The sequence below is a fragment of the Mauremys mutica genome, chromosome 8, assembly GCF_020497125.1.
Source record: "Mauremys mutica isolate MM-2020 ecotype Southern chromosome 8, ASM2049712v1, whole genome shotgun sequence".
Lineage (NCBI taxonomy): Eukaryota > Metazoa > Chordata > Testudines > Geoemydidae > Mauremys > Mauremys mutica.
The window spans coordinates 100,466,729-100,494,413 of NC_059079.1; the positions used below are offsets into that span (position 1 = coordinate 100,466,729).

The window sequence follows — 27,685 nt, forward strand, 5'->3', positions numbered from 1 at the left end:
CTTATTTACTTTCTCCACACCACTCATGATTTTATAGACCTCTATCATATTGTCTCTTTTCCAACCTGAAAAGTCCAAGTCTTTTTAATCTTTCCTCATATGGCAGCAATTCCATACCCCTAATCATTTTTGTTGCCCTTTTCTGAACCTTTTCCACGTCCAATATATCTTTTTTGAGATGGGGTGACCACATCTGCACACAGTATTCAATACGTGGACATACCATGGCTTTATATACAGGCAATATGATATTTTCTGTCTTATTATCTATCCCTTTCTTAATGATTCCCATCATTCTGTTTGCTTTTTTGACTGCCTCTGCACATTGAGTGGATGTTTTCAGAGAACTATCCACAATGACTCCAACATCTCTTCCTTGAGTGGTAACAGCTAATTTAGACCCCATCATTTTATATGTATAGTTGGGATTATGTTTTCCAATGTGCAGTACTTTGCATTTGTCAACATTTAATTTAATCTCTCATTTTGTTGCCCAGTCACTCAATTTTGTGAGATCCTTTTATAGCTCTTCGCAGTCTTCTTAGGACTTAACTATCTTGAGTAGTTTTGTATCATCTGCAAATTTTGCCACCTCATTGTTTACCCCTTTTTCCAGATCATTTATGAATATGTTGAATAGGACTTGTCCCAGCAGAAGACCCCTGGGAGACACCACTATTTACCTCTCTCCATTCTGAAAACTGACCAGTTACCAATCCATGAGAGAACCTTCCCTCTTATCCCATGACAGCTTACTTTGCTTAAGAGCCTTTGATGAGGGACCTTGTCAAAGGCATTCTGAAAATCTAAGTACACCAGGGGTCCTCAAACTGGGGGTTGGGACCCCTCAGGGGGTCACAAGGTTATTACATGGGGGGTCGTGAGCTGTCAGCTGTCAGCCCCAAACCCCACTTTGCCTCCAGCATTTATAATGGTGTTAAATATATTTAAAAGGGTATTTAATTTATTGGGGGGGGGAATGCACAGAGAGGCTTGCTGTATGAAAAGAATCACCAGTACAAAAGTTTAAGAACCACTGTAGTACACTATATCCACTGGATCCTCCTTGTCCACATACTTGTTGACCCCCTCAATGAATGCTAGTAGATTGGCGAGGCATGGTTTCCCTTTTCAAAAAACATGTTGACTCTTCCCCAACAAATTATGTTCACCTATTTGTCTGATAATTTTGTTAATTACTATAGTTTCAACCAGTTTGCCTGCTACTGATGTCAGGCTGACTCGCCTGTAACTGCCAGGATCACCTCTAGAGCCCTTTTTAAAAATTGGCATCATATTAGCTATCCTCCAGTCATTTGATACAGAAGTTGATTTAATTGATAGGTTACAAACTACAGTTAGTCGTCCTGCAATTTCACATTTGAGTTCCTTCAGAACTCTTGAGGGACTATCATCTCGTCCTGGTGACTTATTACTATTTAGTTTATCAATTTGTTCCAAAACGTCCTCTAATGACACCTCAATCTGGGACAGTTCCTCAGATTTGTCATGTAAAAAGAATGGCTCAGGTTTGGGACTCTCCATCACATCCTCATTTAGTTTCTCCACAATGGCCTTATCGTCCTTGAGTGCTCCTTTAGCATCTCGATCATCCAGTGGTCCCACTGGTTGTTCAGCAGGCTTTTTGCTTCTGATGTACATAACATTTTTTTTGCTATTACTTTTTAAGTCTTTGGCTAGCTGTTCTTCACATTCTTTTTTGGCCTTCCTAATTATATTTTTACACTTCATTTGTCAGAGTTTCTCCTCCTTTCTATTTTCCTCACTAGGATTTAACTTTCACTTTTTAAAGGATGCTTTTTTGCCTCTCACTGCTTCTTTTACTTTGTTTAGCCACGGTGCCACTTTTTTGGTTCTCTTACTATGTTTTTTTTAATTTGGGGTATACATTTAAGTTGAGCCTTTATTATGGTGTCTTAAAAAAGTTTTCATGCAGCTTGCAGGGATTTTACTTTTGGCGCTGTACCTTTTAATTTCTGTTTAGCTAACTTCCTCATTTTTGTGTAGTTCCCCTTTCTGAAATTAAATGCAACGGTGTTGGGCCGCTGTGGTGTTTTCCACACCACAGGGATATTAATTTTAATTATATTATGGTCACTATTACCAAGCAGTCCTCTTGGACCTGATCCTGTGCTCCATTTAGGACTAAATCAAGAATTGCCTCTCTTCTTGTGGGTTCCAGATCTAACTGCTCCAAGAAGCAGTTATTTAAGATGTCAAGAAACTTTATCTCTGCATCCCGTCCTGACGTGACATATGCCCAGTCAATATGGGGATAGTTGAAATCCCTCATTATTATTGAGATTTTTATTGTTATAGCCTCTCTAATTTCCCTGAGCATTTCATAGTCACTATCACCATCCAGGGTAGGTGGTTAGTAATAAATCCCTACTGCTATATTCCTATTACAGCATGGCATTACTATCCATAGAGATTCTATGCTTCATTTAAGATTTTTACTTCATTTGATTCTATGCTTTCTTTCACATATAGAGCCCCTCCCGCACCAGCATGACCTGTTCTGTCCTTCCGATATATTTTGTACCCTGGTATTACTGTATCCCACTGATTATCCTCATTCCACCAAGTTTCTGTGATGCCTATTATATCAATATCCTCATTTAATACGAGGCACTCTCGTTCACCCATCTTCTTATTTAGACTTCTACAATTTGTATATAAGCACTTTAAAAACTTGTCACTTTTTAGCTATCTGCCATTACACGATGTAATTGAATGAGACTCTTTTTCAGTTGACTGTTTCTCATCAGCTCCTATCTGTATTTTATCATCTTCCATCCTCTCCTTCTTACTAAGACATAGGGAATCTCCATTAATAGATCCTCCCCAAGGGATGTCTCTGTCTTAACCACGTGCGTCTCCACACCTGTCTGCTTTCCTCCAGCCCTTAGTTTAAAAAACTGCTCTGCGACCTTTTTAATTTTAAGTGGTTTAGATGGAGCCCATCCTTCCTGTATAGGCTCCCCCTTTCCCAAAAGCTTTCCCAGTTCCTAATAAATCTACCCCCGCTCCTCCCTACACCATCCATGCATTGAGACCCTGCCGTTCTGCCTGTCTAAATGGCCCTGCCCGTGGAACTTGAAGCATTTCAGAGAATGCTACCATGGAGGTCATGGACTTAAATCTCTTACCTAGCAGCCTAAATTTAGCCTCCAGGACCTCTCACCTATCCTTCCCTATGTCATTGGTACCTATGTGTATCATAACAAAATAATTCATAATCCAATGGACCAATGTGAAGAATGTTTGAGAAAACAGTTAGCTAATGTTTGAATGTTGCTGAAATGTGGCATGAAAGGAAAAGCTACATGGGATCCCGCTGGATTTGATGGTATGATAAAACCAGGGGCAGCTCTGTGTTTTTTGCTGCCCCAAGCATGGCAGGCAGGCAGCTTTCGGTGGCGCGCCTGCGGGCGGTCCGCTGGTCATGCAATTCGGTGGCATACCTGCGGGAGGTCCACCAGTGCTGCGCCATCTGCATCCCCGCTGCCGAATTGCTGCCGAAGCCGCGGGACCAGAGGACCACCCACAGGCGCGCCGCTGAAAGCCTCCTGCCTGCCACCCTCACAGCGACCAGTAGGCCGCCCCCCCGCGGCTTGCCGCCCCAGGCATGCGCTTGCTGTGCCGGTGCCTGGAGCCACCCCTGGATAAAACCCATGTGTCTCCAACCGTCCTATCAATTGCTGAGAATTCAAAAGATACTCAGCCATTGGGCTGGGTCTAGGGAAGTGTGGGATTTATTCCCCTGTAACCGGTACCACCTCCTCTAGCTTTCTGTATTGCAGTGACCTTGGGCCAGGCAGCAAATGGCAAAACAACAATCCTATCACTATCACAGCAAGAAGAAGCAAAAGCACTGCCTGTGAATTTACATTTGCAAACTCCATTGGCAAACACAAATCGAGTTCACAAAGGCTTCATGCATTTAAATTCCAACACTTGCTTCCATGGCTGATAAGCAAAAACCCGCACGTGTACAGAGGTCAAGTCGAGGCCCCATTAGAAAAGTTACCCTTGTAATTTTTTCATGCTCCATGTGCCAAATAATGATCCACTTAAAATTTCAGGTTCCTCTGACCCACAACAATTACTATGAAACAAGGTGGTGGCAAAAACCACTGAGAACCCAGCATGTTGTGATGACTAAGAACTTAGGGCCAAATTCGCCACCACAGCAATGGGAAATCAGCCATAACACTGGCTTAACTAATACACTGGGGTTATGGCTGTTTTGCATTGCTAGAATAGAGCAAAGCAGGTAAAGCACACCAGTTAATCTGGCCTTTACTTTTTAAATATTTCAAAAGAATTAATCTGACATGATAGATTTTTGGAGATATTTTCTGATCATTTTATTTATAGTCTTAGACCAAACCTAAAATCTCCATAATTTTGCTTGTAAAAGTATGGACAAATTCCCCTCCACCCCAATTAATAATAAAAACCAATGCAAAATACCCTCTCTCTGTATTTGTTTACTCGCTGGGAGTTTGATTATGTAAAGTTTGCCAATTCTGGGCTGTCACTGCTGCAGCCTCCTTGAAGAAAGATTTCATGCTGTCAGGCATGCTTCTGAGTCCACAAGAACCATCAGCCGTGCCTGCCATTGAGACAACATAACCATGAATCCAAGCTCCACCTCCCTCTGCAACCTCTTACTTTGGACTGCAATGAGGAATCTCATGAACAACCAGATGTCTGACCATTTCACCCTATTGACAACGCTAAGTGTTCTTTCCTGTAAAGCCCTATTGTTTTTTGTTTCCAGTCTATCTGCTCCTGGTTATCATTTAGTAACTTTAAATGCCTTTCATACTCATCAGGGCAAATATGAATCTCACATGAATGAGATGTAACAACCGTGAAACATTTGCACGGTCGCATTATCGCATGTTATAGCTCTATGCACTAAAGGCAAACTGAATGCAAAATGTTATTTCCATTTCCATTAGGGGATAAAAATAACTGGATGTGATTGCAGATTACTGTTACAGGCATGTACGTATTGAAAAGCCTCAAAGAGCATCCTGTTACAGTTAATGGGCTGCATTCATACCACTTATTGCTGTGATGCCATCATATCTCGCAAATTACGCAGGATTGAGGCAGATCATTACCTGGAAAGACGATCTCAGAAAAAATGCACAGGTGTTGGTAATACTCTTTGCTCGGAATTGGTATTAAACCAGTACCCCAGTGAAGTGTTAGGGGACCAGTTAGTGTCTGTAAAATGCTGTGAGACCCTCAGGTAAAAAGAAGTACACAGTATTATATTATATTATAAATAAAACAGTGGAGTATAGGTTTGCTAACTCGACAGGATTGTCCTGGAGTCTCCAGGAATTAAAGATTAATCTTTAATTAAAGAAAATGTCATGTGATGAAACCTTGTGAAATTTGTCCAACCAAAATTGGTAACCCTAATGGAGGAGTGCATTTTTTAAGAGGCTGCTGTCTGGGAAAGTACATCCCATGGTTCTGAAGGAATTAAAAAATATAGCACTTGAATGAAGCGAGACCAAACAAAGACCCCCAGATCTGAATGCCTCTGAACATTGACGAAGTTCAGATCCAGAATTTGTGACTCAGGCCTGCCATGATAAGTGTGCATACAACTTTGGTGGCCTGCCTACATTTGCTGAAAATCAGAGTACCAGTGTGTATTTTCCCACTTCAATAGCATTCTGCAGAAGTATATACTGAAACTCTCTGGCCATGTTTAATACCTTTAAAATGTTTGAACGTTACAGCTATTAAACAAGATTTCCCCCCTTCCTTTTGTTGAATTTAAAATGAAAGCTAGATAGATTCTTTTTTTATGGTCTCTTAGACTTGGCTCATTTACTGCCAATGCCACAAATGATGTCATTTGTTTAGCGAGAGCCTGACTCTCAGAAATGCCAAATGTAATTAGAATCTTTATTTTCAATTGCCTGTCACAAACACTCATGGTGAGAAACGTTTTTTTTTAATCTTTTGAACTTTTAGACTGCGGGGCCGAGCAAATTGGAGTTTTCCCTTAGAGGGACATTGTCAGAAGTTTCAACCTGCCCTGACAGAAATACTTCACACTTTATTAGTAATTGTTCTCTGGATTCTGAAAGTTTATAAACTCTGAGAAAGGAAAGTGGTGACATCATTAAACATAACTTCTCTGTTGGGTAAGAAAAAAAAATAATCCCCTCAAACTGCAGAGGTTGAGCCAGATTCTTTAGCCTGCTCCAGAATGTTTATGCCACACTGGTGGAACAAAGAGGGTAGGTCAAATCCTGCCAACTGAGAATGCCTCCGCTGGTTTAGAGCCATCAGAGCTGGCTCCTATGCTATCCATGACATTTAGGCTGTTTCTACGCTGGAGATGTAATTTCCAGCTTGCATAGACATACCCATGCTAGCTCTGATTAATCTAGTGCACTCAAAATAGCAGTGTAGCTGCAGCTTTGTGGGTGGTGGGATGGGCTAGCTGCCCATGTACAATCACATCTGAAACCCTAGGTATGTACTCAGCAGGGCTCGCCCTCCCGCTGTGACTACACTGCAACTTTTAGCATGCTGGCTTGATCAAACTGGGTGTGGCAACCATCTCATTTAAGCACTGGAATGGGTTACGTAGGGAGGTGGTGGAATCTCTTTCCTTAGAGGTTTTTAAGGTCAGGCTTGACAAAGTCCTGGCTGGGATGCTTTAGTTGGGGACTGGTCCTGCTTTGAGCAGGGGGTTGGACTAGATACCTCCTGAGGTCCCTTCCAACCCTGATATTCTATGATTCTATGATTTGCAGACACCCCTTCACCTCTCCTGCACTGGTTGCTGCATCAAGTGAAAATTGGACACCACAGAAAATCTGGACCTCTGAACCCAGTGCTGAAATCCATACTCTGACAAAACTCCCATTCACAACAGTAGGAATCTTGTCAGAATGAGGACAAATTTGAGCACATTGGGCCTCAGTTCAGAAAAGCATCCAAAATAGGTGGATGCTTATTTAAAATGTCTTGGTTCTATTTTGGCCCAGTTTCTGTAATTTGCATTCTCCAATTCCTCTGCTGAATCCGTCTGGAGCCTCACTGCAGTCAGTCTGGCCAGGATGAAAATACTGTAGTGGTGGTCTGCCTCTTTAACGGCAGGGGGCCTTGGGGCCAGCCAGGCCTGTTCAATTATCAGATCCATCTGGGAAGAGGTCAGGTCATTCCTATAAAGGGCTGAGAGAAGTCAGCTGAAGAGGGGATCTGTGGCTGGCTCTTGCATGAGGGGAGGGAAGAGGTGCAAGGGGAAAGGCCTCTGGGTCACTGCAGCCTGCTTTGGTCAGGAGAATAGCATAGCTTTTGTTCAGGTGTCATCCTGGGGATTTTATGTTTGAAGAATAAAATCCTGCCCTGAAGGAGGGGCCTGAAATGAATTTGGGTGTGAGGTTAGTTCTGCCTGGGCTGGGAGAGACAGGCCAGCAGCCCTACTAATACCATGATAAGCACCTTTCTTAGGATATTTGTCTCATTCCAGTCAAAACCAGCTAGGACAAAGTTGCACCATAGATAGCTCAGAAATAAGCAGTAGAACCTCCAGTGAAGCAATGGAAGTGGTGTGAGTGGTTAGATTTGGCTCAATGTTTCTTAAAACTTACCCAACGTTTTCAGACATCATAAAAAAGGCTCCAATTTTATTCATGTTAATGTTTGTTCCTACTGAATATTGCCTATGCATAGGCCCAAGAAGATAAGTGTGGGGCCCTGGTAAACCATACTGGCCGGGGCTCCACCCCCTCCTATTTCACCTTATGTATGCAGATGTTAAAGATGTTTCGGGGGGCACCCTGAGCTTGGGGATGGGGGTACAGTTATCCCCCATTTTTCCCCATCTTCCCCACCCTGCTTGTGCAGAAGCGAAAGTGAATGGAATACAGGTTGATGCAGTGACTTGTTTAATGTTCTTACCTGCTATGGGTGACTCTTATCTGGACTGGCCAGGACTACTGAGGAGGTAGGATTAAGCCCATTAAGAGCTAAAGGACCATTAAAAAATCAGGCAGACTTTTGACACACAGAGAACATTTACTTTATGGACAAGAGTAGCAGCTGTAATAACAGTGACTAGCTGTGATGATTTTGCAAATGTGGTGTGACATGGTGGCAGGACAAAATATTGTGGGGTACAAAGTGCTGAACTCAAGAGATCAGGTTTATGGAAACCTCCTGACCCCTACATGAGTGTATTAAAAAAAATGTGAGGAAAACCAGATTTTTAAACTGAAACAAAAATCTTCTTTTATTGAGTCCCTTTAAAATACAATTTAGGAGGCCAAATGCTTTTTAATTCTAGCTGCTAAGCAGTAAAACAAAGAGGGCTGCTCCCCCTGCTTTCACCATCCCGTGTTTGACCCACTGAGGTGAGCATGTAAGCTTTGGTTCCTTTAGCAATAGCTACTTCAGGTACATTGAGGCCTGCTTTCCTAAGTCACCATGGCTACTGTCAGTAAATGGGGACACTACCTGGGAGAAGAACCCATTTGGAGGGAATCAGAGAATATGTCAGAAAGTAAGATGGTGCTTGAACAACGTGCTCTGAGTAATACCACTGCTGAGCTGGCATGAAAAAAGCCCTCTTATTTTTTTTCATTATTATTATTATTATTTTATTTTTGCCCATTCCCCAAATTAATGCTGAGCAAAACAGTGTTTGAAATGTTCTCTGTTTGGTTTTTTGCTCTGTCCTCTTCCTGCTTCATAGGATACCCTGACTGAAGAGAAGGGAGGGAGCCTGACTAAATCTGCCAGCACTGAGCTCTCTTGGCGTGACTGATTTTCTTGGACTGTTCCACAAAAGAAAAATCTCAACGCCTATAAGCCATGTTCAGGAAAGTACTTAAGCCCATGCCTAAAGGTAAATGTGGTCTAAGTGCTTTCTTGAATGGGAATGCTTACCTGAATTGGGGTCTTAGTCAGCAGGTGAAGAAGTTTTGGGCCCAAGTTAGTAAGCTGTTGAAATGTCAGTCTTTCTCTTCATGGCTAGAGGAGAGGCAGTATTGCCCAATGGATAGGGCACTAGGCTGGGACTCAGAAGACTTGGGTTCTATTCCTAGCTCTGGAACTGGCCTACTGAGTGACCTGGGGAAAGATCACCTCTTTGTGTCTTTTCCCCAATCTGTAAAATGGAGATAATATTTGCTCCTTTGTAAAGCTCTTTGAGAGCGCTGGGTGAGAAGTGCTATATAAAAGTTGAGTATGCTATGGCCACTACTAAAAATTGCCAAATGGGTCATTAAATACTTCATTTAAATCACTCCTTTAAGGATGGAAAAGTCATTGTGTAAAGAGACAATTTAGAATAATAAATTAGAACCATGCGCTAAAATCAGAGAGAAAATATCAGAAATTCTGTAAATCCATTAAAATGCCTGAGGGAAAGGAAGCCAGAATGATTACAGAGGCTGATGAACTCAAATGCCTTAGAATATATGAAAAAAATAAGTATGGAGAATGCAGTTAAATCTTGGGACCTGAGAATCCTGTGATCTCACAAATATAATAAAGAGCCTCTGATGACTTTAGAGAAGCACTCCTCTGATAGACTGGGTTTATTTTTGCTGAATACATTGAAAGCAGCATTTTCTATAACACATGGAGAAAGTAGCAATGTTTCAATCCCTGGCCAAGTCACACTGTTAATAACTTTTGTCTTCACGGCTCACAGATACTGAATTGTAATACATTCGTATCAAACAGAAATAAACAGTTTTGCAGCAAAATACTCCTAATGTTCCCAGTTATTGTGAGGTCTAGACAAACCCAATGCCATTGCCTTCCTCTTTACAGCAGGAACTGCTTGATTTCAATGTAAATTTCCTCTGCTTTTACCTGGCAAATAGAGGGAGGATTAGAAGCAAATACCTACATCATCTTTAATTCTGATCAGCTTCCTGCCCTCTTTCATGTAATCTAATCTGATGCAATTTGCTATTTAATATATGTTGGGTGGGAAATGTGGAATCTAAGATGGATTATTGCTGATGTTTTTGTCTGCATGGAATCCTAAATTGAATCATTTTGTACATTTAAAAAGGTGGCTTTGGGTTGTTTTTTTTATTCTTCAGCAAGGATTGCATCCACACTTCCAGCTCCTAGCTGTACCTCTTTTTATTTGGGCAGAGTTCAGACTAACGCTCATAATTAGGGCCCTACCAAATTCACAGCCATGAAAACGCATCACAGACCGTGAAATCTGGTCTGTTGTGTGCTTTTAGTCTATACTATACCAGTTTCACAGGGGAGATCAGCATTTCTCTAATTGGCGGTTCTGACCCAAAAAGGAGTAGTGGGGGCTGTGTCAAGATTATTTTAGGGGGGATTGTGGTATTGCCACTCTTACTTTTGTGCTGCCTTCAGAGCTGGGTGGCTAGAGAGTGGCGGTGGCTGACTGAGGGCCCTGCTCTGCAGGCAGCAGCCCAGAAGTAAGAGTGACAATACCATATCATGCCATCTTTCTGCACTGCTGCTGGTGGTAGCTCTTCCTTCAGAGCTGGGCTCCCAGCCAGCAGCCGCCGCTTTCCAGCTGCCCGGCTCTGAAGGCAGTGCTGCCGCCAGGAGCAGCGCAGAAGTAAGGGTAGCAGTACCGCAACCCCCACTACAACAACCTTGCAACGCCCCACACCTCCTTTTTGGGTCTGGACCCCTAGAGTTACAACACCGTGAAATTTCATATTTAAATGGTTGAAATCATGAAATTTGCTATTTAAAAAATCTTATGACTGTGACATTGACCAAAATGGATCCTGAATTTGGTAGGGCCGTACTTGTAATCAATCTTACACTATTGGAGTACAGTTACATCGAGGCTAGGTCTGTGCCTACGAATAATTTTGAAATATGGCCTGCCTATGTCTTAGATCCAAAGCCTGTGTTCTTTCTTCATTCTGAAAGCCTCCCTGAAACTGAGAGCTGACCCTTTAAGTTGTAAGTTATTGAAAGGAAAAGTGAGGTCTATAGAAAGCTTTTGGACACATTTCCTGGGTAAAATTAACCTGCACAGGGAATGAGGGCACCTCCTTACTCCCTGGTGCAAGCTACCGGTACCAGATATAGCAGCAAGGAGAAGGGAGCAACCTTGGCAGGGTCACAGCGTCCGTCTCTTTCCCCCCCCCGGGTTTAGGCAGGAAGTGCCAGGGACCGGGTGGAGCTTTGACTCTGTTCCCATACAACACTCCAGCCACTGCTCTTTAGCTGGCAGGATGGGGCCATACAATGTTCCAGTCATGGGCCCCCCCAGCCCAGCGCAGGGGAAAACCAAGAGGAAGAGAGTGACTCAGGCTGCGTCACAGTGTGATTTCCAGTCTGCTCCTGGGGCAGCATGTTGTTGTGTAAGAGGCCTCGCAGGGGTTGTGGCAAAGCCACAACATACACCTATGGTGGGAGGAACCTCAGCCCCTAGATTAGAAAGGAAAGGGGTCAGGATAACCCTGTTCTTTAGAGCAGAACTGAGGAATATTGGAGAAGAAATGTGGGGAAGCTACTCTAGCACTCGTGACTTCTGTGGGCTTTGCTCTGTGGATACAAAGAAGCCTTCAATCAGTGATGCAATCGCATTAAAATGCTGAGGAGGAAGCCCCAGTGAAAAATGCATTAGTGCTAGAACCGCACTGAGGGCAACCCTGGGCTAGAAAAATGTTGTCCCCTCTAAGACCCCTCCGATGGTTGCATCTTTGATTTCAATCACTGATGCTGTCAAACCAGCACCACTCATTATCTTTGCTTCTTAAAAGACAACTTAGGGGCAAACATATGTAAATGAATCCCTCTGACCGGCAACTTGGTACTGTTATTCCACTGAAGGTGGGAATGAGACATGTTGTACAGTAACCAAATGGGTGAACACACAATTTTATATTATCAAAACAATGGGGTTTGGCAGTGTGTGTGTGTGTGTTAACAAGCCAGACTTCTGACAACACAAATTGTCCAGAAAAGGAAAAACAATGAGCCTTTCGACACTGAGGTGCCCAGTGCTCCACCCCTGAAATTCACAGCAGATATGATTTAACAGAGAGGTCAGCCACAGCTAGCATGGAATCCGATTGCTTAGTGTCAAGTAGAAATCAACATCCCTGTGAAAACAATGGCAACTTCTTAAGATAAGGGCAGCTATGAGTTGAATGAAGGCAAATGCTGTTCTCTGCTTACATTTCCCATTTGAGTTGAGGCCATTATGTGTATAATGAGGCTGAAAAACCATGAATGTTAATCAGGTTTTGATAACTTAATATAGAGGTTTTTCCCTGCAATCATTCACGGCCATTTGCAGATGAAAACATTGTCCTTTTTTAATCAGTGTTGTACAATGAGAACAGTTTATTGTAGAATGTTAACAACTTCCAGCAAATAAAGATATGTAGAATGAAAAAGGAGCTATTCAAGCTGCATCGCTCCTCTGACAAGCTATGAAGCTATTTCATCCTTGAGCACAAGAGCTAAAACATAATGGAATCCCTACTGTGTGTTTTCATGCCTGCCAGGACATAAAGAAGCATAACAAAATGTCCAGTGTGCCCCTAACTATTAACTTGGATGACTAAGGAGGCCAATAGAAAACAAAGGCACCATGGGAAATATTTGTGATGGGGGAGGGGGGAAAATGAAAAGGATAAGAGATGAAAAATTGAAGATTCTCCCGCAGACATGCCACTGCCAGTGACATAACATTGTGCCCTTTGTAATGGAAGGCAATCTGGAAATAGCGCATCAGCACAGACGAGTTTATTTGTCTCTGCTACACGAAAGAACTTAAAGGCAGGATTCACAAAGAGACTAATGATTTCTTGTCAGAGGAACAGATACAGTATTTTAAACAAATAACTGGTGAAACTACTTTGAGTCATGTTATTGGCCCTTTTGCGTGGAGGGGAAACGGGGGTTAATGTTGACTTGGAGCCAAATTCTGATCTTACATGCACAACTCCCTCTGAAATCAGTGCTGGCATCCACAGGCAGAATTTTACCCTACGTCAGCATGATCTTGCACAAAATCAGTGGGGTTAATGATACAGAGAGTGGCCATCTCCCTCCTGTGCATGGATAAGAATCCCAATGAAGTGTCTGCAGAGAGGGTTCTGTGGGATCAAGAGATGGGAACAGCATGCAGCGGAGAACTCAGGTAGTTCTCCACATCTCCATGCATCCTCCAGTCAGGATCTATGAGAAGGAATCCACAGCCCACTTACATGAATATGGAGGTTAACACTCCCTCGAGCTATTTTTTTCCAGGCTGTCCACAGATTCAGACAGATGAACATTGCATCATTTTACATTCTGTTCCCAAGAGGAAGGTTCTCTTTGCAGTCATAAAGGCCAGAGACCCGAAATTATTTTTTAAACAAATACTTAGATTTTGGAGCACAACCGGGCAGCTTGCTGAGCCATGCTGAGCTGACTCAATTCGCCTCCCTGTATGATGATATGCTTCCACGAGGATACTGGTCGGAATAATAAAGTTCTACAGAGAGGTACCACGAGGATAAGATGTTCTATGACCAGCACCTTGGTAAGGAGACAGTTTTCAGAGGAAAAATTCCTAGAGCCAGATTGTGTGGTTTTAAGACAGGGTCTGCATTGTGGGCAATGCAAAGGGGCTGGGCCACAGTGGGAGTCCCCGGAGGAATTCATGTTGATTCAGCTAGAACACCTCACGGGCCTCACCTTTGGAAAGAATGCAACATGCTTTCCCAGCTGTTCTGGTTGAGCTCCACTTGTTGGCAGTGTGGGTGTGACCAGGAGCGCCGCCAGCTTTTTTGCAGCCCTAGGGCGGCGGAAGGTCCCGCCCCCGAAATGCCGCCCCCAACAGAGGCGACGGAAGGTCCCGCCCCTGAAATACCAAAGACAACTGGGGTGGCCAAAGATCCGGCTGCCGTAGTCGCCTAATGGGTTGCGCCGGCCTTGGGTGTGGCTCAGTCCTCTCACCCCAGTTCCTTGGTGGTGGTTAGTGATGCTAGCCTAGAACAATCCTTGCTCTCAGGGAGCATCAGAAGTGCATTGTCACTTGCCCCCATTTAGGGAAGCAAATGCCTGGTGGCCTCTTCCCCAGACTCCAATGCACTTGTGCACAGCCAGCTACATAGCAAGTTATTTAATAGTTTCAGTCTACCGCAAAGAGAATAACTTTTCCAAGATAATCCCCTCCTTTCCTCGGGGATTAAGAATTCTACTGGGAAGGCTCAGGTGCCTGACCACACTGTGATCTGTCTTTTGAAAGAGATGCCCTGTGTCTCCAAACACTCTTGCTTCTCTAATGCAGGTGTTTATGTGGTGGCATTCTGCCATGATGGCACAGCAAAGTTCACTGTCCTGAAGCTTTCCTTTTGCTATAAAAGAACGCCCCAGACCCCAAACATTAGCACTCTAGCATTATGCAACATGGCATCAGACCAAATGGCAAGCATGTCATTAAAAAACACACGTGCCAAAGCCGTGTCTAGAAGTTGTTTGGAATACAGTGGGCTCCCTATAATCCACTCCACCACATCTGAACTCCACTCTATGCAGCATTTTAACATACTTCTTCACTGCTAACTTATTCTGACCTTGTTAAGTGGACACAGATTTAGTACTGCAGTGTGCAAATGTTGTGCATTAAAATGTTGTATTAACATAAGGCTAAATCCTGCAGCCATTAATCAACCCTTATTCAGGAAGAAGCCAAGAGGACCTTTGCCTACATAAAAATTGTATGACTTGGCCTATAATAGATAATCATCTCAATTACACCACATAACCCTATTGAACTCATTAAATTTTACGGACTCAAAATGGTTGCACAGGTATAAATTTATGAAGGAATTGGCTGTCAATATTCAACATATTTCTTTGGAGCAAATTTATCAATGGAATCAGCCATCATCCCTTATTGGCTTTTCAGCTCTGATCCGTGGGAGGAGGCAGAAGGCACTGCTGAGGCCCATGTTCATAGTGTAAATAATAAAAATAAAAATTAAGAAGTCTGAGTCTATAGCCACCCCCAACAAGAAACTAGCCCATTGCAGAAGTCCAAACGCTTCCTGTACTCAGGAGCTAGGATGGTACTTCTGGATTTGCAAAACAACAGAAAAACAACAACAGTTTTCAATGCCTAATGTGCACATGGGGCCTGACTTCCCTCTCATTTTATACCAGTGTAAATTAAGAATCATTCAGCTGGAGGCAATAGAAGGATACTGTTGCAAAACTGGTACAAGTGAAAGGTGAATCAGGCCCGTTATTTTCAAAGTACTAACCCTCATCTAAATGATCAGCATCCAGCTCCTGAGGGATTCAAGAAAAAACAAGACCACCTGTGTGCACAGCCCTGCATGTCAGAAACAGCAAAACTCAGGAAGTGCTAAAATCGTTATAGTTTACAGTGATTCAGGATGTGAAGTTGGCATCTTTGGCTTAAACTCATGGATTTGAAATGCAATCTCATTCCAGGGTGTTTGACAATGACTTATCTATCCTGAATGCACCCTTGCTTCAAACTACCTTTTGTTTCATAATACAGGGCCAAATAACGCAGTCCTTACTGAAAGCCCTATGCTCCCCTTGATACAAGGCACAGAGGAAACATGGGATGATATCTCTGCACATGGCAGATTCAGAATGTGTGTGTTTGGGGGTGGAAGGGAGCAGTCATTGCACAGCATTACCTCCCCTGTATGGGCCGAAGGAGGACTTTCTGCAGATCTTTGCATGATCATTTTCTTCAGGTAAGTGTCAAGCAGGTAGTGGGGATAGGACCAGGGAAAAGCCACCCTACTCAACATTTTTCGCTGTCTAATAAATGGTATTTCCAATAGATTTTTGAGGCGGCAGTGGCTAACACCAGCATGAATATTTTGTGCTTATGAGGAAAATCTGAATGTTCTTTGCAAGCTCCTTATGTCTCTTAGGCTCTTGCTCTAATAATAATTTTTTTCTGTCTTTTAAAAAATAATTGTTAATGTTCATAAGATAATAGAAGCACATCACGCACGTTAAAGGCAGTTTTCACATTCAGTTTGTAGTAGTGTCAGTATAAATGAAAATAGTTGTGCAGAGAATGGGCATTCCATTTTGCAGAGGATTTCAAAAATTTTTCGTGTTCCAGTTTCATAAACTTTGAAATTTTCCAAAGGAAAATTTGAATTCCAATTTATTTATTTATTTGTTCAGAGTGATTAAAATCTTTCAGTATGGCATAACTGAAATATTCTCTTTTTGACTTTAAAAAAACAATTGAAATAAGCCATTTCAACAGGAAAAATCAAAATGTTTTGTTCCAATAATGTCAAAAAGTCCATTTTTTAAAATTCGAAATGAAATTTTGGCAAAATTGACATGATTTTGCAAAATGTTTCAATTTCAACAGAACTGCATTTTCCAAGAGGAAAAACTTTGATGGAACAATTTTCTAACAGCTCTATAAAGGAATTTGTATTCAGTGACTTCCAATGACTGTTTTAGCTCTGATCACTACATTGGTGAATCAATGTAAGCGTATTAATGGTTTTAAATTTATCGTTTTTAATGGAAAAAAATGGTTTGCAAGTCATTTATTTGAGTAACACAATCTTGCATACAACATTTTATAACAATGTTTAATTTCTTTCTTTCCTTTTTGTTTTGTTTGTTTTAATTAAAAACCTACGGATGACTGGAACTTGTGTTGGCTAGCCTTCAGACTTGATTCATTCATTCTTCTTGAGATAAACAACTAGTCCCACTAAATTACCTAATCCAACTGTATTTAGAAAAACAGATGCAACCAAACATTCCCAGACATCAGTGTTTTATGTCAGAATAGGGTGACCAGACAGCAACTGTGAAAAATCAGGATGGGGGTAATAGGAGCCTATATAAGAAAAAGACCCCAAAATCGGGACTGTCCCTATAAAATCGGGACATCTGGCCACCCTATGTCAGAACGTGAAACACTTGCAAATAATGGTTTCACCCCTGGATGTAGAACCAATTCATTTGAGTTCATACATGACATGGGAATTCATAAAGACAGATTCTCAGCTGATGTAAATTGGTGTAACTCCATTGAAGTCAGTGGAGCCAATTTAAGCCAGCTGCAGCTCTGGCTCAGAGTCTCTTAACAACACAAGCTTTTGTCTATGTTTGAAGTAAAAGCAATTGAACATAAAAAGCCAGAACATGCTCTAGTTTAATTAAAAATGATGACCACTAAGACTAGTGTATAGAACTAGAGAAAAGATAGGGATACACACTCATTCATTCATTCATTCACTGCTTATAAGACAGCCTCTCATTAATAGATAGTAACAGTGTGATAGCATCAAGGAAATCCACAACACATTCTGTGGATGTGTGTTTTCCCTAAGGGACAGTATGATGATTCGGTTTATCATTTTCTTCAGAGAGGCAAAAACTTAATTCTTATTTGCTTGCTTGTCAGTTTGTTGGTCTTGAAAGTAAAAGACATTTTGCCAAAACAAGCTCATTGAGACAGATGCAATGCCACCAGCCTTAGGAGCCTGATACAGCAAAGTACTTAATGTCAATGGGACATGTACTTAAGCATGTACTTAAAGTAAAGCATGGACAGAAGCACTTTACTGAATAGAAATGAGATTTCTCACATCTAAGCACTTGCTTAAATATTTTGCTGAATTAGGGTTTCCAAACCTAACAGCTCTGAAAAGAAGACTATCCCACTAGTGAAAGTTGGGCTTTTCTAGTTAAATTTGTCTGACAAAGGGTGCAAGTCACTTACTTGTTTAAGTGGATATGTTGGAATAACAAAACCATTACTAATACTAAAGTCTGAGTGTGATGTGCTGTGCTTCAAGAAATACATCTGCGAGGCTTATTGCATTGCAATTGCTGCTAATTCCTTTTTTTCTTTAACAAAATGCAAGATCTTTAGATAATAGCTCTGAAGGCTGGAGGCACTCAACACCAGGCAGGTTAGGCACACGACAAAGTAGTGATAGCTTCTGTGATGAGAACCTAGATTTAAACCTCCAATGCATTTCACATTGAATAGATTATGAGATAACCTTCCTGTGGCTATAATATCCACACAGGATCTCCATGAGGGACTTAGAGGTAAACACCTTCATAGTCCCTGAGCCATCCAGTCCTCCATAGCCTGTAAATTCTGCTTTCTTAATGGACACTAAACCAGTGGAGGATTGACGTAGGAAAAATCTGTTCCATCACTACTTCTCCCACAACATGCCTTTCACACGGGGAGTGCGGAGAATGAGAAGGGGACAGAGGCACGGGCCTGCCTACAATTCAGTTATTCCTAACAGGGAATTTCTCCATGCTGGGGATATTCTCTGCTTGGAATTTGTTGCCAGATTGCATACCCTTTATAATACTTGAGTGTTGTAAAGGAGCCATAATGCACTGGACAACCTGGCCCCTTATGCTTACAAATAGTGGAACAAATTTAGGCCTGAGCTGCATATATGTACTGCAGAGGCCCCAAACACCACAGAGCACAGGGGAGCATGGGGGGAGGATCTGATTCTCGCTCCTCACTGAAACAATGGAGATGCTATCCTACAGTCCCACGTCATTGGAACCATGGAAAGGCATTCTGGGATGGGGCATAGAAGTCAGCCACACATTTTAGCACACAACATGCACGCTGATGCAGCTTCATCTTCCTCCATCCTGTGCAAATGAATCCCCCTACTCCAGGATTAATCTGCATGAAGGATTGCAGGGAGGGGTTCAATTTAACACTGTTTTTGCAAGATTAATGTGTCCTGTTTACAGGAAGAGAGGGGTAAACTACTTGGTCTAGACCCAGATTTTGACCCAAATTGTTTAAATACCCAAAACTGTTTACATTGATGAATTTAAATAATCTGCGCTGCTTGCAGACAAGAATGTCTGATGAGTGACACCAGGTAGAAGTTGTCTTCAAATGCATCTGCCTAATTAGTATTGTACAAGCTAATATATATTATTAATTATAATTTTTGTCTCCTTTATTTACCAATAATCTTCAAAATATGGCAATCAGAGAGTACAGAATTGGAATAATAATACTACCTTTACTTGCATAGTAGATAGGTGACAATAGTATGTGGTTATGTTTGCTGCACCATATTATTAAACACTGAGGACCAATGTGCTGTTATGCTCATTCAACCCCCATTCACTTAAAGGCTTTGTGCAGGGTGATTGAATAGAAATCTTAATATGTATCTTGCATATCATTTTGTGCCTGCTTATTAATGCACAATCAAACTGGGCTGCAGAAAGGCAAGCAAGGATTGATTTTAAATTGTTTTATTGTGGCCTTTCCAGGAATATCACTTTGGGTTACCCAGACTGTAATATCTAGTTCCTTCTACTGATTCTAGAAAAAGAAAAATGGCAGAGTTCATGATGTGACTGGAACACTTCAGTGGAACTACATCTGCTTTATGCATATGTAAGCCACACACCTCCTGGGTGTGGTGCTCTGCCCCTTTAATGGCACCGAGACCACTTAGAAAGAGAGTTAAATGAGTCTGCGCTACACCCTTAGCTGAGAGTCAGTTGGCTTTTAGCTCATACTGTAGAGCAGTGGTTCTCAAATAATAACAACCCGTGAACCCTTTTCACTAAAATGTGATATCTCTTGAATCTCCTCCTAAAAATGAATATTTCCAGGGATTTAATTTTAAATCTCCTCAGTGTGAGGCTAACAACCAACAAACTAGAAAATGGGAAGATTCACTCACCTCTCATTGAAGCAAAACAGCACTCCAGAGAGAATGACTTAGTATCGAATTACTGAGGCACCTTAACATTGACTACAGTGTGATTCCGGCTGGTTTGGGGCACAAACACCTTTTCTTCTGCCACCAGGTCCATCCCTAGGGGGGTGCCTCATGAGGGACAAATTAGCCTGGACAGCGTGGCCTCTTGCTCACTCTGCCCCTCATGCCACCCAACTTCCCCTGTCTGCCAAGGACCGGGGTCCAAGCTGCCTCCCTGCTCGCAAGGAGGCTCAGGCTTCTGGCCCCACACTGGGGTCTGGGCTGCCGGCTCTGCACGCCGCGGGGCTTGTACTGCTGACCCCTGCTGACTGCTGGGGCTCGTGCTGCCAGCCCCAACTGCCGCGGGCTCAGGCTGCCGGCCCCGCGCTGACCGGGGCTCAGCTGCTGCCTCCGCAACCGGGTCCCACCTGCTGCCTCCAATGCTCAGAGTCCTCTGGCCGCCATTAAGGAATTTTTTGGCGAACGCCCTGTAACATTGTGCCAACCCCAGTTCGCAAACCCCAGTTTGGGAACCACTGCTGTAGAGGCTCATGTACTAAGCTCCAGAGGTCCCTGGTTCAATCCCACCCGCCGACAATGGCGTTACACTTACATACAAGTACGTTGTTAGAGAAGCAATGCAATCCAGTGGTTAGAGTGCAGAACTGGGAATATGGGACAAGATTATAGTTTCTACTATCTCCAGCTCTGCCACAGACTTGCTGCATGACCCTTGGGCAGGTCACCTTCGCCATCTGTGTTTCATTTTCCCTATCTTTAAAATGCAAATAATAATACCTTTCTTGCCAGAGAAATGAATTAGTAAATGTTTGTCAAGGGGTTTAATATCCTTGGAGGAAAGATGTGCTGGAAGTGTCCATTTCAAAGCATACTGTTCTCCATTGTATAAAATGAAAATTGAAGGGCTGAAGGAAGAAAATCTAGTACGTTTAGCTGTATTAATATTATTTGCACAGAAACATTACACAATGTGACTGGTTTAACATAATGAAGATTAATTAAACTGAGGCATCTCTTCAAACAACCTTTAATGTGCCACTGTTAGTAATAGTTTCTTAGTGTAGATTATAATAATTAATGAATATTTGTATAACAGTGTAAACTCATTATAGACTTGTGGAATCTCTCGCACCTGAAACTCATTGTTCTTATCTGACAGTGAAAGCCCTGCTGGTGTAAACAAAAATCATTTCACATAATCCTGGCTCTGAACAGGTCTTATCCCTGTTAATAGCTTTGGTTGTTTGTTATTTGTGTAATTTACAAGTTTACACTGATTTTGTAGCGTAACAGAGATACTCTAGTTGCTGCACTAACAATTTAAACAACATGCAGTTAGAAACATACAAGATATTATATAATAAAATATAAATACAGTAAAATAGTAGCCAGTAAGGTCAGTCATAGCAGTCCTAATTACCCAGTGAGCATGGAGGACCAATATGCGTGATAAGTGCTTAAGCACTAGACTGAAAAGAGCCTTATTGCAGTGTTTCTCAAACTGGGGTCGCCGCTTGTATAGGGAAAGCCCCTGGCGGGCTGGGCCGGTTTGTTTACCTGCCTCGTCCACAGGTTCAGCCGATTGCGGCTCCCACAGGCCGCGGTTCGCTGCTCCAGGCCAATGGGAGCTGCTGGAAGCAGCGCGGGCCAAGGGACTTACTGGCCGCCGCTTCCAGCCGCTCCCATTAGCCTGCAGCGGCGAACTGCGGCCCATGGGAGCCGCAATCGGCCGAACCTGCGGACGAGGCAGGTAAACAAACCGGCCCAGCCCACCAGGGGCTTTCCCTACACAAGCGGTGACCCCAGTTTGAGAAACACACTGCCTTATTGTAATTGTTAAGGTCTTGCCCTCCATTCACTTAGTCCCGTGAATGATTTTACTTACTGGTGTAGGCGTTTGCAGCTGTACAAGTTGGCCTGGGACCCTGGGTACGTATTTAGGTGGCTAGCCCCTGCTGAAGTCCATGCTGCCACACCTTCACTGCTATTGGTACACTAGCTTGCTAGATTAAAGCTAGTTCCAGCGTTTCTACATGTGCTGCCATCACACATCTGACTGCAGTGCAGATATACCCAAAGTGTGAATATAGCTATATAAGTACACTGCACCTGGAAATCGCCAAAGACTCTGTTGTAAGCAGGATAGGCAGCCATTTCGTGTTCAATACATTTCCCGAGAGAGAGCATATACTTTGCTCTCTCCTAGAGACTTACCTTTTGTTCTTTGTTCTGTTGTCCTTTTAATCTAAAATAAGGGTTGTTTAGCCCAAAAGTATCTATTTACAGGGAAACAGAAAACAAATAGTCAATACATTTGAGAATATCACCTTCGGTTCACAGTTTGCAAACAGGAAAAAAAATGCACTGAACAAATAATTCATTGGGAAAAAAATCAATAATTTCTAGTAACAATATGATTTAATCATTTTTATGTGGATTGTATGAAAGACGCCGAACAAAATATGGCTACATTGTACTGGAATTAAGGATATTATTTCAAGATGGAAGAAGGAAACAAAAATAAAATTGAGGGATAACTTTTCCACAAAGTTTCTAAAGTGGGAATTTGAACTCTTTCTCTCTTACACATAAACACAGATCTCCCAGCTTAACTGCCTCTGCTCCTTTGCTGTGGAGTATGTGTTATCTGATACCTCAGTTCTCCCAGCAGGCAGGGGGATACTTTGCTTAGGGCTCCACCCCTAGCCTCTCTGTCGCCAGTATGAGAGAAGAGGACAGAGAAATAGAAATCACTTGGAAAGGAACTAGAGAGAAAAAAATAAGTGCAGAGAAAATGGAACGGCAATAACATTTTCCAAGGTAAAACTGACTTTTGTTCATGTGGTTATTTTTTCTACAACAGTGCTTCTATCCCTTAATTTGTTAAACTCTGAACTGTATTCTGGAGAAAGGGGAAGGAGATCTTCTGACATGGCATAAGTTCCTAAAAGTTTGCAGAGTTTACTGTTTAAACTGTGATTTGTACTCTTTTTAGGCACCTCAACAATGCAGCTGAGGTCTAAATATGTGCCTGTGAAAGTGGAATCCCAGAGATAGTATATGTTAGCAAGGTCATTTCTGTTAACTTCTAGGATTCCAGTTAAAGCATGAAGTGATAAAGATTTATTTAATAACAAAACTGTAGTTGTGTAAAATTCCTGACATCCAGAGTGGGTTTGGAATAATGCGGAATCTAAATATAGAGACGCTGGAGTCTTGTGCTGAAGCATAGCTTTTGAAAACGGATACGAAAAGATTCTCAACTAAAAAAGATTTTGTTTTATCGGTTTTAGGAGTTCTATACCAGCCGGCTTAACAAATTGTATAATATTTTATTCTTCAACATCTTTTAGCCTAATCCAAACACACCATGCTGTATTTACTACAATGGGAAGCAATTAATGTAGAAAATATATTACATAATAACACATGCTTACAACAAATGAAGTAGTTTGTGTATTTTAAATCTGATCTAAAAGTGCCTCGAGAACCCAAAATGTCATTCTGTAGAAGATGTGTGCACTGTAATTAGGGTTGTGAACTATTTTGGTGACACAGCTTTCCATGGGGCCCATCTAAGCATGTGAAGCAAAAAAGTTTATGAACTTTTAGCTTTCCCTCTCCAATGCCAAATGTAGAGGAGTTTAAACATCAGTACGTCCAAACAGAGAAATATTTTCACCTAATTTCTTGCAGCATTGTAAAAAGCATCTTAAATTTAAAAGCTGTTTTTCCCCATGTAGCTCTTTTTTTAAATACTTGCGTAATAGAGCTGTTTCAAAAGGGGAGGGGCGGGGAAGGGGGTGCCACAGGAGAAATGATGAGAAGACCAATTTTTGGCTACTTTCTATGAAAACTGGATTATTACCTTCACCGTTTTTCTTTGCTTGTTTGTCAGGCAACATTTCATTTTCATCTCAGTAAATGTCCCACTTCCATTTTTGACTACATAAAAAGCTATTTTTGTTGCTGAAAATAGCTCCAGTGAAAAAGAAAGCACAATGAAAGTAATTTGTAAAATTTGTGCCTAAAAGATGCAAAGGTTATGTTCCGTTTTTACTTTCACTATTACACAAAATTCGATACTAAAGGAAATAGCATTTGTTTTTTATTCTAAAAGTATTTGCTTATATTTGAGCAAAACAGAAAAGGCCAATAACATTTTTGCTCTTTTTCAGCAGTTTCATTTCCTGAGACAGACATTAGTGTACTTATATTTGCAGATTTTGATACTGGAGAGAAATTTATTAAAGCAAACCACAATCTTTGCTTAAGGGTTAGAAAAAATACAGTTGTGTCACTTTTTGTGCAAAGATACATTTAAACTCAAAGGGGCCTAATTCTTGATCCTTATCCTGGTTTTTCACCTGTGTATCTCTAGGGACATCAGAGGAGATACTCTACATTATTTAAATCAGGATGAGAGGAGACTTTTGGTTCCTGGGAATATTGACATCACTAATTGTACCACTGTCCTGATGAGTGGCATATCATAGTAATGGCACTGGAATATTTTGTCTTGCTGAATCATTTGGGTTGATAACTAAAAAGAATTGCGTATGCATGTTTATGGATGGAAGGTTGGTTTGGTCCTCTTTAGCACTGTTTATCTTTAACGTTACTCATTTGCTCGTAAGATAAATATATAGATATATCCATGTGCTTTCTACTTGCTCTCGATTGTTTAGTCATAAAAGCCCACCATAAAATGTAAGTAGTCTTGACAGTTGCACTCCCTGAGAGCCAGAAGTATCTGTGTATTAAATGGATTGAGAGTTTAGCTGTAAGCATCATGTCTGCACATATATACTGTGGGGTGCATTTACTTTATTGGAACAGATATGACAGACCACCATAAATACAGCTATAAAGTGTATATTTTTGTGGGAAATATTCCTTTGTTTTAAAGAATGAAATAAGTTGGTTTCACATATTAAAAAGAGGAAAACTTTTTGATCTCCGCCGCAGTGTAAATCTGCTCAGTTACATCCAAGCATCTCCAGAAGGGTGGCTGTAACCCTTGCAATGTGCTGTATTTCCTATGTTTCCACTATTTAAGGCTCAAAATAGTTTTCCCGTGGCTGTGGCTGGGCAGCCACAAAGACAACTTTCAGTGCATAGCTATTGTCAGACGTTAGCCCTAACTCCACAGCAGAAAGTGGAAAAGTGGACATCCAACTCAGCGTTTTGTCAACAGATTGCTGTAATTAGTATGATGCGGCACGTTAGACCTCCCCACCATCCCATATATGGAATGTGTCCCACCCAGATGTCAGACACTTTCAAAATTGAGCATGCTCAGGAGAGTATATTGACATTTGGGGGTGACAACCTTTCAGAAACAGACAACATCCCTGTAGCCAATGACCTTGGAAGTTATACACACTGGGTTCTGTGCCAGACACACAATGTACTACACATTTAGAGGAGCCATAAGGTATGCAAGTTGCTACTTTCACTGTGAGGTTGATAATGCGACATCCAGTGGCCAGTTGCTGACGTTGGTATATTAGTGAATTTGCACAAAGCACAAAAAACCACCCACACTTAGCAGGAGCACCATGTGAAGGTTGTTGTCTTGCTCCCGGTATGCAAGTGAGTAAATCTGTAGTGACTTAAAAATCTGTCAGCAGAGCTTAAACCTTAAAGAAAGAAAGAAAAAAACGTGATAATGAGCTACCTGAGTATAATAATAGGGTAGGAGTTTATAGTGATGTGAGATTAATTTCCCTTGTATATTACAGTTTTGTAGAACTTCCGTTTCATGATCCAGCATTTCTGTTCTCAGTGCTTTGGAGCACAGGTTCACAACCTGGTGGACACAAACAGCTCCAGGTGCACTTGTAACCACCCTCCTATTCCTGTATAGAAAGAACCGCTGATTTAGAGTTAATAAAAGTAAGAGTACACGGTTCTCTCCATGAAAGCTAAAAGGAGTGTAAAATGAAGGATGATCCATGCAGTGAACAACATTGGATAGATATTCCAAGGAATCAAGCAATTTTAAATTCCTTTCTCTGATATTTCCTCTATGAGAGTGTTTTATTTTGAGTTAAGTAAATGAGACATGTTGTCTGCACTTCCAGGAAGTTTTTCTCCTCTTCAAGGACCACATCCAATTAACAGTGTTTTGCTCCAGCAAGATTCTTTCTTTAATGGCAGTTAGATCATGCTGTAATACAGAAACTTGAAACAGTATTCAAACAAAGGGTCCGCTTGTTGGTAGCTTCTTCTGTGACCTACTCTGTCCTTGGTCCTCTCCACATTTCACTTCCCATGGCTTTGATTAGTATTTTTATGCTTATGACTCCCAGTCTACTTTTCTACCTCTATCTCTGTTCAATCTTGCACTTTCACCACCTTTCAGATGTATCAACATGGATAGCTCATCGACAGCTCATGCACTTCCTCTGTGTTCTTTTCAGTGCGGAGAAGACCATTGATGCTCAACTGAGAATAGTCATATTAATCTTGCCATAATGTTCCCTGTTTATAACATCTTCATTAATATATCAGTGTTTGATCGCGTGCTTGGGCCAAGTCATTTTTCCAATCAATTAATAATAAAAAGTTTGTGGCTTTAACTTTATTCATAAATATAACATTAGCTTTCCCTCCACTGATCTGCAACCTCATTTTAATACCTAGCATCACACATCTGTAGCATCAGCACACAAGGACATCCTTTCCCTTACTGTTCAGTGAGCTGTGTCATTTGGCATTCAACATCAGATCATCGGCAGGGGGGCAATGATAGCACCAGTAATGTGGAAATGCTGTCTAGTACTGCAGGCAAAACTATTTCCTGTCTTTTTTTTCTCCACATGTGGATAGGTCACAGGGACATAACAGGACTTTTCATATTGCTCCAACTAACTTTAAAAGGAGTTTGTTATACTCTGTGATTCTGTTCTGCAAGAGCATCCACACTGACCATTCTAGAACTCAGGGGCCATGTGCTTGATAAGATAATATCTCATAGTAGCCCCTAATTCACCACAGATCAGTGGTTAAATGTTTTACTCCATATTTTGAAAACACTTGTACGTGTGGGGGGAAAAGAAAGTCTAAGACATACTAAACCTCTGTATTTACTTTCTTGCTAAGAAGTAGCTACTCATCATGTATTTTGCTTGTTTTCATCAAGCAGTGAATCGTGGGGTTACCTGAAAAGATGAAATGGATAAAAAGAGGAACAGCAGCTCCCTCCCTACTCCTTAAGCTCTCCTCAAAAGATGGTCCTATTCCTCTGCACAGATACCTAAAAAGTGACAGTTCCTCCTCCCCACCATAACATTTGTAGATATAAGTGATATGTTTGCCCTGCCCATCTTGGTATACTATTCCCCTCAGCCAAAACAGAGGGTACGTCTTCACTACCCGCCGTATTGGCGGGTAGCAATCGATTTCTCGGGGATCGATATATCACATCTCATCTAGACGCGATATATCGATCCCCGAATGAGCTCCTGTTGACTCCGGAACTCCACCAACCCGAACGGTGGTAGTGGAGTCGACATGGGGAGCCGCGGACATCGATCCCGCACAGTGAGGACGGTAGGTAATTCAGTTTAAGATACTTCGACTTCAGCTACGTTATTCACGTAGCTGAAGTTGCATATCTTAGATCGATTTCCCCCCGTAGTGTAGACCAGCCCAGAGATGGATTGTTTCAAATTCCTCTCCACTCCCTCTTTTTACGAACCCCCTCCCTCGCTCCTATTCCCCAAATAGGCAGCAGTGAGAGGGAGTCTGCTTGTAGATTCATAGATTCCAGGGCCTGAAGGGGGCATTGGGATCATCTAGTCCAGTGGTTCTTAACCTGGGGTGCACGCACCCCCTGGGGGTGCGAGATGCCCTTTCTGGGGGTGTGAGACATGCCAGATTTTATTAGAAGGTAA

General features: G+C 41.9%; 1 protein-coding gene across 2 annotated transcripts in view; it reads left to right on the top strand.

Moving 5' to 3' along the window:
• The first annotated feature begins 22,508 nt into the window (after positions 1-22,508).
• Positions 22,509-27,685, top strand: part of SMAD5 (SMAD family member 5) — a 38,506-nt gene continuing 33,329 nt past the window's right edge. Inside the window, exon 1 of one of the 2 annotated variants that reach the window (XM_045027913.1) lies at positions 22,509-22,604. The gene's annotated coding sequence lies outside the window, so the exon portion shown is untranslated. The remainder of the gene's footprint in view (positions 22,605-27,685) is intronic. The other variant, XM_045027911.1, reaches the window with a different exon arrangement.